This window comes from Fukomys damarensis, unplaced genomic scaffold (genome assembly GCF_012274545.1).
Source record: "Fukomys damarensis isolate Sample0158 unplaced genomic scaffold, DMR_v1.0_HiC HiC_scaffold_37, whole genome shotgun sequence".
Classification (NCBI taxonomy): Eukaryota; Metazoa; Chordata; class Mammalia; order Rodentia; family Bathyergidae; genus Fukomys; species Fukomys damarensis.
In genome coordinates this window covers 70,847,733-70,856,701 of record NW_022900949.1, presented here as the reverse complement: position 1 = coordinate 70,856,701, position 8,969 = coordinate 70,847,733, and the positions used below count along the sequence as shown (strand labels likewise).

Below are 8,969 nucleotides of genomic sequence, written 5' to 3'. Positions count from 1 at the left end.
AGTGGGTATAATATACTGGTTGATCAGAGAAAGGGTCTTGACAATTTAATAGCACACTGCAAATGCTCTATAAGGATTTTATGCTAGTTGCTATTATTCAGTACAGGAGGAAATTTTGCATGAATATGAGGAATTTACTTAAAAACAGTTCTACAAATAGTAACATGTTAACACTGATGTGAAATTTAACCAAGATACTGTAAAACAATAGCTAAATGGTGGAAGGCATCACACAACCGTGGAGAACACATATGGTGAAATGCTACTGGGTTACCGTCCCCTTCTGATAGCCATGCAATTATATATGTAGGAGTCGATGTAGGATTTAGAACCAGGGTCTCTGTATTTGGCTTCCCTTTTCATAATGTATTCATCATGGGAAAATCATAAAAGTTCTTGAGCCTCAGTTTTCTTATCTAAAATTATAATAACACTATCTTTCTCCTCATTAAGCTGCAAACTTTAAATATGAAAACAGTTCATACTGAGTGGGGTTATAAAAATAGACTCTCTTATGTCAATATCATCTATAATTAATTATATTACTTATTATTAATATATTATTAAACGTATTTTTTGCTTTCATTATCTCTTAGATCCATACATAATAGCCTCATAAGAAACACAATACTACCAGTCTTCTTTTGAAGGTAATTGAAGAGTAAGTAATTTCAAAAGAAATGGAATAGATATTTCTGAAGCTAAATAAAAATGTATGGCTACAAACTGGACATGGCAGCATGTTCCTGTAACCACAGCACTCGGGAAGCTGAGGCAGGAAGATTACAGGGAGTTTGAGACCAGTCTGGCATACACAGTGAGTTGAAGGCTAATCTGCACCACATAGTGAGGCTCTGTCTCAAAACAAAAAAAAATATATAGGGAAAAAATGAGAACCAAGATCTGTCATGTAAAGATACAAGATCCCAATGATGAAAGTAACTGTGCTGTATACTGAAAAAGTACCAAAAAATTCAATAAGATAAAAAAAATATATATATATGAAAAAGAAAAAAAAATGTATGGCTGCAATAAAATATTGATAGTACAAAACATTTAAGCAGTTCATCTTTTAAGTGGCTTACTGTTAATTTAGCCGGCCTGTGGAAAGGAATCAAAATATTAACATCCTTGCTAAAACCTTTGCAGTCAGGGGCTAATCTTTTCAAATTTTCTCAAAATGCTTGCCATTGATCTCTGTCCTGAGTGTCCAGAATATAATGGCACTGTTGGCTCTACAAATCTCATTTGCCCTTAAAGAGCCCCCGGTACGCAATCCCTATTATTTGGTTGCAGATTTTTTTTTTTTTTTGCTTTTATGGTACTTTTAACTGTGCAAATATTGGTAGATAAAAATTTTTAAGATCCTTGCTAATCATTACCATCTCCAACTAACATTATCATTCATTTATATGCTGCTACACGTGGAGGCCTGGGCAAGTCACTAAACAACATGGCTAAATAACAGTAGGTTCATGAACTCAACAGTCACTTCACTCTCACAAATGTAGCAAGTGTTTAGAAATCACAGTCTTGAAATATGAAAATGCTTTGTGAGTTTCAATTTGAAAATTATAAGTATTATTTCCATTTTGAGATTTAATACGTAAAATGGATTTGGATGTTTGTTTCACAATGAAAGGACAGAGAGTTCATATATTTCAATACTTCTCATTTAAAAGTGGCAATTGGAAAAACTAGACCTCAACCTTCCAAACATTAAAACTAGACCCCTATCTTTCACCATGCACGAAACTAAAATCAAAGTGGATTAAAGATCTAAATATTAAATCTGAATCACTAAACTTGCTGGAAGATAAGTCAGGTAGAACTCTCAAAGATATCGGCATAGGAAAATCCTCCATAGCATGGGAGCTAACACAATCAACAACTGGGATCTCATCTTACTAAAAAGCTTCTGCACTACAGGAGAAACCATCACCAGAGCCAGCAGACAACCTACAATATGGAAAAAAAAAAATTACCAGCTGTTTCTCAGACAAAGGTCTACTATCTAGAATATATAGAGAAATAAAAAAACCAGACACCCCCAAGCACAAAGACCCGATTCAAAAATGAGCATCTGAAATGAACAGACATTTCTCAGAAAAACAAGTAAAAGCAGCAAATAAATACATAAAAAATGTCAACATCGCTGGTCATTGGAAAGATGCAGATGAAAACAACACTGAAATTCTACCTCTGCCCAGAAATAATGGCTGCTATAAAGAAATTAACCAATAACAAATGTTGGTGGGGTTGTGGGGAGAAAGGAACCCTTCCCCACTGTTGGTGGGAGTGCAGACTGGTGCAACCACTGTGGAAATCAATATGGAGATACCTCAAAGACCTAGGACTAGAGTTCCCATTTGACCTAGCCATCCCTTTGCTGGATATCTTCCCAGAAGAACTAAAAGAATCATACCACAGTGATATATGTGCACCCATGTTTATAGTGGCACAGTTTGTAATAGCTAAAACTTGGAAACAGCCCAATTGCCCATCAATTAGAGACTACATAAAGAAGATGTGGTTTTCTATTAAATGGACTACTACTCAGCCATAAAGAATGAGAAACTACAGACATTTGTAGCTAAATGGATGCACGTTGCAGCCATACTCTTAAGTGAAATAAATTGGACAGATGTATAAATACTGAATAGTTTCTCTGGTGTGAAAAACTAAAAGTGTAAATAAGGTTCAAATTGTATAACTGACAATGTGAAATAGGAAGAAAAGTTCTGAAGGAGTAGGGGAAGAGGGAAGGGGAGCTGAGGGGAAAGAAGGGAAAAGAAAAAATATAAGAAAAGGAAAAAATGAAACAAAGTCTTTATAAATAGGGAAGGTTGGGGCGGGTGAAAGGAGGGCAGTGGAATGTGGAAAAAATGAGACCAAGACCTGTCACGTAGAGGTACAAGATCCCAATGGTGAATGTAACTGTGCTGTATACCTAAAATGGACCCATAAACTCAATGAGAAACAAGTGGCAAAAGTGATATGGAAAAAATAAGAAAAAGAAGAAGAAGGAGGAGAAAGAAGAGAAGAGGGGAGAAATACAAAGAAGAGAAAGAGGAAGAAAGAGAGGAAGAAATTACTAAGAATCAGCCTAGTTAGTAACAATATTAGCTGGAATGGACAATGTCTGAATTTTGTTTTTAATACATCCTTAACATATTTCTAGAGTATACGTACATATATACAGTGAAAATTACTTTTGTGTGAACTTGTATGAATTTAACTTCATTTCAATTTTTATTACCACTGCCATCATCAGGATACAAAACATCCAACACCTAGTAAAACTCCTTGAGAGGCCAAGCATGGCAGCTCACGCCTGTAATCCCAGCTCTCGGGAGGCTGAGGCAGGAGGATGGCTGTTCGTTTGAGACCAGCCTAGACTACACAGTGAGTTCCAGGTCAGTCTCAACTACATAGTGAAGTCACTGAAGTCACATTCACCCTTCCTGTATCTGTGTGGTATGCCTCACCTTTAATCTCTGACAACCACTGGTGTGATGTTACAATAATTTTGTCATTTTAAAAATGCCAGATACTGTACTATAGTTTATATTTCCAGCTCCTGATGCTATGAATGCTGTTGTTTTGTTTTTACATGATCAGTTTGCATTTCTCTAGGATCACTATCTATAGCAGAATCTCTGGGTCATAGGGTAGTATGATTATTAAATTATACAAAACTGCCAAACTGTTTGACAGGACTGTACTATTTTGTATCTTGGCAACAAAATTATTATCTTTGCCAGCCCCTGATTTTGCAAGGTTTGGGCTGTCATTATTTTTAAGTCACTGTAATATGTATCTAGTAGTATCCCATCAAAGTTTCAATCTATACTTTACCACTGCTGGTGAATACTGTTCATGTATCTATGAAATTTCTATTTGTCTTTACCAGTGAAGTGTTTGATCAGAAAATTTGCCCACTTTTTCATAGGATTTTTTTATTTGTTACTGATGAATTTTGAGAGAATGCTGAATATTTCTGATAGATGTTTTTGCCATATTAAAACCTGTACAAATATCATCTCCATTTTTTCCTTTCATTCTCTTAAGAGTGTCTTTTATAAAACAAAAAATTTTATTGCTCATGAAATCCAATTTGTCAATTACTTTTGTAAAGTATGTTTTGGGGTCATGCCTTAGTGTTCTTTACCTAACCACCATTTATAAGCATTTCTTCAAAACGCTTTACATTTTAAAATGTATGGTTCATTTTGAACTATTTTTTATATCAATGTGTTTTAGGTAGAGACTTATTGCATATAGATATACCATTATTGTAACATTTGTTGAAAACATTTCATTGGCTTTTTTTTTTCCTTTCTTAAAGTTATTGGCCATGTTTACTTTGGCCCATCTCAAGACTCTGATCCAATAATCTGTGTCCATTTTTTCACGACTATCATCATTGTTTTGACCTCTGTAACTTTACAATAAATATTAAAATTAGAGGAGCTGAGGATTTAGCTCAGTGGTTCTACTGCCTGCCTTGCAAGCACAACGTCCTCAATACGATCCCCAATACCCCCCCAAATTAAGAGAGTATAGTTTGTCCAATATTATCCTTGATTTTCAAAATCATTTTGGTTATTCTGGTTCTGTTGTTTTCTGCACAACTTTTAAGATCATCGTGTTTATATCTATTTTAAAAATAATGGTATAAGTTTAAGTACATTCAATGTGCACATCAATCTGGAGAGAAATGACATAACTAAGCTTTATTTTTAATCAGCCTCATAATAATTTTAAAAGAATCATATCACAGTAATATATGTGCACCTATGTTTATAGCGGCACAGTTTGTAATAGGTAAAACTTGCAAACAGCCTGTTTGCCCATCAATTGGAAACTGGATAGAGAAGATGTGGTTTTTCTATAAAATGGAATACTGCTCAGCCATAAAGAATGAGAGATTAGATTCATTCATAAGAAAATGGATACATATTGAGGATATACTCTTAAGTAAAATAAATAAATCACACATGTGTAAATACCAGATAGTTTCTCTGGTGTGAAAAACTATTAGTACATAAGATCCTAATGATATAATTGACAGTGTGAAATAGGAAGAAAAGGGCTAAAGATGTAGGGAAAGTTGGTAGGGTAGGGGAAAGCTAATAAGGGAAAAGCAAAAAATATGAGAAGATAAAAAAAGGGAAATAAAGTGTTTGTAAATGAGGAGGGGAGAAGGGGCCGAAGGGAGGCAGGGATCAGGAGGAAAATGAAAACCAAGCCCTGTCATGTAAAGGTGCAAGGTCCCAACAATGAATGTAACTGTACTGTATACCTAAAATGTACCAATAAACAAAAAAAACTCAAAAAATATTGTTTAACTTCTAGGCCTAATACCGGCTTCATTAGACTTATGTATAAGTATTTAAATTCAGGAGAAAGCAACTGTTATAAACAATATAAAATACTGCATAGGATAAAGTTGAGTGGATATCTATGCCTTGTTCTCAATTCAAAGGAGAGAGCTTTGAGCTTCTTACCATTAAGTATGATGTTAGATATAGATTTATTTTACATTCCTTCTTATCACAGTGAGAATGTTGCCTTCTATTCCTAATTTCTGAAAGGGTTTTATAGGAATGAACTTTTTGATGGTTTTTAAAACTCAATTGAGATAATTAGGTAATTTTATTTCTTTAGAATAATTTGGTGAATTAGATTGACTTATTTTTGAACTATAAACTGGCCTTGAACTATTGGAATAAACTATATTTAGATATATAAAGACCAAGAGAAACTAGAGATATTTATAGTTAAATGGATGCACATTGAAGCCATACTCTTAAGTGAAATAATAGGACACAGGTGTGTAAATACCAAATAGTTTCTCCACTGTGAGAAACTAAAAGAGTAAATAAGGATCCAAATGTATAATTAATAATGTGAAATAGGAAGAAAAGGGTTAAAAGAGTAGGGGAAGTGGGAAGGGTAGGGGAAAGGAAAGAAGGGAAAAGAAAATATGAGAAATGGAAAAAATGGAAACAAAGTCTTTGATAATAGGGAAGGGTGGAGAGGTTGATAGGAGATCAGGAAGGGGGAAAAGTAAAAACCAAGATACACCGTGTAAAGGTACAAGATCCCAATAATGAGTGTAACTGTATTATACACCTAAATATGCCAATAAACTTAATGAAAAAAACCTGTATTTAGATATATAAATGTTATATACATGGCTAGATTAATTACATATGATGGGGTTAATTACATTTGTCCATATTCTTGAGGAATATTGGCCTGTAGTTTGTTTTTCAGCAGTTTTGATTTTGCAATCAAGTCAGTTTGACTTCATAAAATGATTCGTGAAGTATGTCTTCCTAATTTTTTTTTTTTTGAGAAAAGCTGAATAAAACTGGTATTTTTTTTTTCTTTACTTTTTGATAGAATTCCCCAGTAAATTATTTTGGCTTGGTTATTCCTCCACTGGGTGTTTTTTGTTTTTTTTTTTTTAATCTAAGAACGCAGTTGCTTTCATTCTCATAGGTTACATATGTTGTACATTTCATTTGGGTGAAATTTGGTAGCTTGCAATTTTTGAGGACCTGGTCCACTTCCTCTAAAGTGTCGCGTTTCTGTGTGGCAATGTGTCTGTAGTAGTCAGCTGTAGTTTACATCCGGATGCTCCCCCACCCTCAAAAGTGGAGTTTTTGAAAGGCAATCGGAGTACTGGGGCATTATACCTGCCTCGGTGTAAGGAGGTGGGTCTGGAAGGAAGAAGGGGTCGCTGTGCGTGTGACGGGAATGGGCACATCTCGCTTGCCACTGGCCATGATGTGAACAGTCTTCCTCCACGCTGCTTCCGCCTGGAATCCTTGATCACACGAGAACGAAACTTCTAAAACATGAGCCAAAACAAATCTCTCCTCCTGTAGTTCGTTAGTGCTCGGTAACTCATCTAATGACGAGCAAAGTGACTAACACAGATTTTTATCCTGAGCTTTTCAATATCTTTCCTTCTGTAGTAACACTACTTTTTCCATCTTGATTTTGGTAATTTTTATCTCCTATGACTTCCTCTTTCATAATGAATTACATAGATATATATGGTTTATTTCCCAGGACATTTTTCAGTTATCTTTGTTACAGATTGAAGGTTTAATTCTATGTGGTACAATAATATATTTGATTTCAATTTGTATTGAAGTTGTTGAGGTTTGTTTTATAAATTGGGATATGGTTTATTATATTGAGTTTTTATATACAGTTAAAAAACTGCATATCCTGCTATGGTTAGGTGAACTGTTTTATAAATATCAGTATGATTCAGTTAGTTGATAGTTTATTTTTCTATGTCTGCATATTTTCTGCCTGAAAGAAAGTTTAAATCTCAGACTGTATTAGTAGATTTCTCTGGTTTTCTTTCTAGCTCTGAGTTTTCATGCCAACAAAATTTAGAAATTCTATGGTTAGGTGAGTTAACACTTAGTAATTTTTGTTGAATAGATACTTTTATAATTGCACAATACCTCACTTTATTTCTGGTAACTTTTTTTTTTATCTGACATTCATGAATTAACCAGCTTTTTGGTATTGAAATGGAACTTTTTTCCTTTTAGTTGTAATCCCCCATATCATTACATTTGATTGCAGACCCAGAGTCTCATAAAATAATATTCAAAATATGCTATATACAATCCAGAATTACTTAACATATGAAGATTCGGGAAAATCTAAACTCAAAAAGAGAAAAGAGCAATCACTAAGTGCTGTCTCTGAGATGTCTATTAGATTTGAGCTGCTACCAATACAAAACCAATTCAAACAAATAGTTCAAGCTGAAGTCTAAACAAGTGAGCTTTAAATGCATTATGAGTGGATTAGCTTAAATGTAAGAAATAGAAAGGAAGTTCTACATTCACAGTTTGGAAAGGCTTACAAGCATGACACATCAGTTAAGTTCAGGAATGATCTTGTTTAGAGCAGAAGGTTTTTCAGGGTGGATTCTTCTCTTTTAGGTTTTAAAATAATATGATGAATGACAGTGAGAAAAAAATTCTGTACTAATTCAGATGGTATAGAATTTCCTATGGGTTGAGATAGAGATATCCTGAATATATACCAATAATAACATACAATTTTCTAGGCCTCCCTGAAATTTGATATTGTAGAGGTTCCAGAGACATTTGAGGATTTTGGGAAAAATCATGTATTTCTTTGCAGAAAAAAAGTGAATAACAATTATAATTTATATTTTTTCAAAATTTATTGATCTACTCAGGAATCTAAAACACAGCATTATGAATTTTTGTTTAATCAAGGCCATAAAGATTTACTTCTCAATGTTTAGTAAACTTTTATTTAAATAATTTGTATTTAAAATTATGTAGTTAAGACAGTGGAATGTCTGGCATCTGAGCTGGAATCTTCTTTTATGCTAATGACCAAAGAGTGGTGAGCACTGGGCAGAAGCCACAGCAGATTTAAAAATGGGTGATGTTTAGAAAGGTAAGAAGATTTTTGTACAGAAGTGTGCCCAGTGCCACATTGTGGAAAAGGGAGGCAAGCACAAGGCTAAGCCAGATCTCCATGGTCTGTTTGGGCAGAACACAGTTGGGCTGTTGAATACTCAAACGCAGATGCCAACGAGCACAAAGGCATCACCTGGGGAGAAGATACACTGCTGGGGTATTTGGAGAAGCCCCAAGTAACCCCCAGAACAAAATGATCTTTACTGGCTTTAAGAAGAGAGAAAGGGAAGACTTCATAGCTTACCTCAAAATAGCTACTAATGAGTAATATCACTGCCTTATTTATTACTACACAGAAATGTCTCACGGCTTTTTTATGTGTGCCATAATTTAACAGATCTAATACACCAGAATTCAGAACTGAATGGCTGACAATATTGTTGTTGAGCAGTCCTGATTTATGTAAAATTGGCTTGTATTTAAATGGATTATCTTTTTTTCCCCAACTTTTGATAATAATACCAGTTGAGTAAA

General features: G+C 34.3%; 1 pseudogene; it reads left to right on the top strand.

Annotated features, from left to right (window-relative positions):
* Window positions 1-8,453: 8,453 nt before the first annotated feature.
* Window positions 8,454-8,763, top strand: LOC104863018 (annotated as a pseudogene).
* Window positions 8,764-8,969: the final 206 nt, after the last annotated feature.